Raw genomic sequence first — 5,050 nt, 5'->3', positions numbered from 1 at the left:
ACCGGGTGTACGGCCTGGGTTCGGCTAGCAGCAGGTATGCAGGCCCGAGTATCAGGCCGCAGAGAGGCAGCTCTTCACGGACATCACAGCAGGCGGATGAGGAGGTCGAGCGCCGTGTGCAGGCCGACATCCAAGAGGGCATGCGGCAGGTTGAGGAGCGGTTGGCGGCGCAGCAGGCGAGCATGGCACAGATGATACGTGATGAAATTGCAAGGATGATGCCGAATCTCCCACCAGAGTATCAGCCACAGTTTCCCCCTCCCCCGCCAGACGGTGGCGACACTACAGATTTGTAGTGTTCTGTTTATTTTGTTTTCTAACATATATTATGTACGATTTTTTTTTCAAACAACGTTATATGTATACTTTGATATTTTATTTTATATATATACTTTTATTCAGTTTCAATTAGGTGTAATCTAAAATAAAATTTAACTATAGTATTTAGCAGGTTTTAAACATCAGCGAAACAGAAAAACAATGGAAAACGGCAGAAATCTGCCAAAAATAAGCATCATTGCCGACAGAATTTTCATCTATAGCAACGGATGTGTCCGTCGCCAATATGGACAAATGGAGACAAAATGTGACATATTAGCGACGGCCATATCCGTCGTTAAAGGTAATCAATTAGCGACGGATATATTCGTCGCTAATATCATTATCTGTCGCCAATTAGTCTCAGAGTTCGTCTCCAAATGAGACTAAATGGCGACGGATGTGGCAAATTTGCCACGGATTGAAAACAATGGTCGCTACTCGTTTAGCGACCAGAGTTGTGGCGGCGGAATGAATCAGTCGCCATTCCGTCGCTAATGGTGTTTAGCGACGAAATATAGGGGTTTAGCGACGGAAATATCCGTCGCTAAACCCTTGTTTTCTAGTAGTGCAAAATCCAAAAGCAAATATTTTTTTGTTATCTAACGAGGAGTTATATTCATTAACCAAGACTCCATACTAAAAAGGGCTACTTTCTTCTCAAATACATCATAATAAAACTTTGAAATATTATATTCTAAAAAAGGTTATCAGAACAGCAAAAAACAACTCTTTACAATAAGCATTCCTTCAAATCACGACCCATTTTCATGAATCGTGACTGGCGCTAGGGTATGGGTATGGTTGTACCAAAACCCGTAGCAAGCCTTGCGGATAACCGATAAATATCATAAACAACTATATACCTGCATAAAACCACATGCTCGGGGGCAACCGAGACTCCAACCTAGTCCAGCAGTACATATAAGCAACATATATTCAAAGTATACTTAATCTCAAATTAAACTCCAACGGCATGGCAAATAATATATAATACCAAAATTACTGTAATGATGCCAAAGCTAATAAAATAATAGTTGGACTATACCAACAAACAATAGTCTAAAACAATAAGCATAAGACTAAATCATAGATCAACTAATACTACTACTGCGGTCTAAGAGTTGAAATAGTTCGACTCTTTTATTCTGAATAAAATAAAGAACCTCCGAGAATGAAGAAACGGAGATCGACCAATGCTCAAATCATAAACCTGGAAAATTTGGGAAAGCAACGGGGTCAGATTTACTGAGTAGAGTTTATATAACCATTTACATTTATTAAGTTAAAAACCTTTAAAACGTTCAATAAAACATTTTCATTATGGATTATCAATAAAACCCTAAACCACAATTCTAAATCCATTGTCGTGTCGGTGAGACGTATCTCAATAACCGATCTCCGACTATCACTTAATAAATAGTGAGCCCAGGAGACGACGTATCTTCCATCGGTGCCCTCACTAAGGTGAGACGTATCTCAAACCTACCTCAATACCATAATCATTACCGGAACGCACGCAGTCCCGATGATGCCCATCGAGTAGCACGTTCCAAATCAAATCCACAATGCCGAAAAACAGTTCAAAAGCTGTTTATACATATACATATACAAAATATAATATTTGCTTAATAAAGAGGTAAATAGAGATATAAAGTCACTGTTTGCTATTCCTCGTGAAACTGGCAAGCAATTTAACTCTGGTTCGCCTCTGAAGCACGAACAGTCGACGGGTCTAAAAATAATAAAATCATAATTAAAAACAGACCCTAACTCTAAAGAGTACTAGACACCACATAGGACTAGCACAACACAATACCAAGCCACATTTGATAAACACTTAGGGGCCGTTTGGTTCAAGGTTGGTAATCGGAATCGGAATGGGAATCAGAATGAGAAGGAATGGAAATGGGAATGATTGTTTTCATTTTTTGTTTGGTTCAAAATTAGTGTGGAAATGGGAATGGGTAAAGTTTAATAAAAAATTATTTATTATTTATTAAAAATATTTTTTTTATTTTTTAAATATTTTTTATATAAAAAGAAATTTAAAAAAAAATTAAAAAATTATTTTAAAAAAAATGTTTTAAAAAAATATATTAAAAAATTAAAAAAAATATTTTGGAAAAAAAATATATTTTAAAAAAAATAAAAAAAGTTATTTTAAAAAAAATAAAAAATTTATTTTAAAAAAATTAAAAATTTATTTTTTAAAAAATATGAAAAAGTCTTTTTTATTATTTTAAGTATGTCTTTTTTTAAATAAATATTTAAAATAATTTTTTAACAATTATATATTTATTATTTATTATTAAAATTTATTAAATTTTGATTCCTATTCCCAAAAGTCCATTCCCATGGGGTGGGGGGGGGAATGGGGGATTCCCATTGAAGGGGTAATCATATTCCCATTCCCTAGTATAATTTGACAAAACAAACACAGATAATGAAAATCATTCTCATTCCCCCCTTTTATGGCGAACCAAACGGCTCCTTATATTAAATGCATTCCAAATATAACCCAAGTTATAGAGTACAAATCATATAAACATATTTAGAATGATTCGTAAAAATAATTTAAATTAACCCAAGTTAAAATCCATATCAGTGAGTCAGCCGAGTTATTTAAAACTACCAAGCTTCTTCCCACTTGCTAGGCGACCACAGTCTAACCCAAACTAAAACTTTATTAAATTTATAACCCGAGTTTATAAATTAAAATACTTAATAAAATAATTATCCATTTAAAAAATAGAATTCAATATCTTCAAATCCAAGTAACTCAAGTTACAACCAAAACTTAACCATTTTAAGTTTATAAAAGTTTAAGGACTAAATTGTACTTTAGCCAATTTGATTTTCAAAATCAAATTTAATTACTCATTTTCAATTTACTAAATTATAAAACAAACAAAATCCAAAAGTTATCCTATAGATAAAACTTAACTTGAATAAGTTTTTTAGAAATTTTAGGAGCTAAATTTTAAATTTGCCAATTTGACATTTCAATCAAAATTAAATATAATTACCCGAGTAATTAGATTAATTTAGATTATAAAATTATTATTGTTTTCAAGTTGTCCATTGAAACAAATATAAAAGTCATTAATAAATAATATCATAACTAGAAACAACTTAAGGGATTTAATTGTTTTTAAGAAAATCATTTAGTGACTAACTTGGCCAATTGACCATCTTCTTCCTCTTCAAACAGAATTTCAATCCCGCCAACAACCATGAACAGAAACATATATGCTATCAATTTAATCCATGAATCACCGAAAAACAAACAATTAAACTTAGGTCAAGATTGCTCTAAATAATCACAAGCAACCATCCTTAGAACATCACATAACTAACAAGAATGAGATCAAGAACATGTCACAGCCATCATGGAAATTTCACGACGACGACAAAATTTACGGTCGAGTCCGACGATGGCCAACAACACAACGATTAGGCAAACACAACTCATGCAAAATCGATCTCTACTCTAACCACAAGTAAAGTTACATAGACAAAATAATGGCAGCAATACAAGACATAAGAAACCGTAGCAAAGTATCAAGCACACGGCGAACCGAAACGGCAATAAAAGGAGTAATCTTTACGTACCTTTATCGATTCTAATACGTGAGATTCGAAGAGATCGTTGAGTTGATGCAAACCGTCAAAGGATAACCAGATTACATCTATTACAATGAAATAGAAATCAAAAACCGTATTTGACGATATAATGAATAGAATGAACGACACTAATACGATACTTACCGAACTTGAATCGAAAGCAAAGGAATGATGAAGGTTATGATTTCTGAGATTGAAAGGAAGGGATGGCGGCTGAGGTTTTGTTGCAAAGAAATGATGATATTAGGTTTAGAAAATTTGAACAGAAGCGTGCAGCTGAACATTTTATAAGGGAGAGGAAGTTGAAGGCTGAGGCACGTTCGTGCCTCAGCAGAATTATAAAGGGTCTCGTTCGAGACCCTTGTGGTCTCGAACCATACCACCCTATATAACATAGGGTCTCGTTCGAGACCCTTGTGTCTCGAACGAGACCGTCCTTTTTTACTCAGGGTCTCGTTCGAGACCCTTGTGTCTCGAACGAGACCAACCCTTTATTTTTATTTTTTTATTTTCTTATTTTAAAAATTTAAATCAAACCTAATTAAAATTTGAACCAACCCAATCTTACTCAACCATAATTGAAACACCAAAACTGAAAACGGTCCGAATTTGTACAAAAAACTCATCAGAAAAATTTTACAAATTTTATGGGGTATTACAAACACTAACCCCGTCACTTTCATTAAAAAGGAAGAAACTTTCACTTCAAAATTACAAATCTAGTACTTTATTGTTTGGGTTAATTCCATAAAAAGTCACGACCTTTACATGAATTTTCATTTTAATCACGACTTTTAAAAGTTGCTATATAAAACCACGACCTTTCATTTTTTTTCAAATCTATCACCAATTCAATTTTTGGTGTATTTTTTATGACGTGGCCACCATAATCCGGCAGATTTGAAAAAAAATGAAAGGTAAAATTTACCGGAAAAATAGTCGGTGATAGATTTGAAAAAAAATGAAAGATCATAGTTTTATATGGCAATTTTTAAAAGTCGTGATTAAAATGAAAATTCGTGTAAAAGTCGTGACTTTTTATGGAATTGACCCTTATTATTTTCATTACATTATTTATGTTTTTATTACACCCGTTTTGTTTTTT

This window comes from Mercurialis annua, linkage group LG6 (genome assembly GCF_937616625.2).
Source record: "Mercurialis annua linkage group LG6, ddMerAnnu1.2, whole genome shotgun sequence".
In the NCBI taxonomy this organism is placed as follows: domain Eukaryota; kingdom Viridiplantae; phylum Streptophyta; class Magnoliopsida; order Malpighiales; family Euphorbiaceae; genus Mercurialis; species Mercurialis annua.
Note: the sequence above shows the minus strand (reverse complement) of the source record.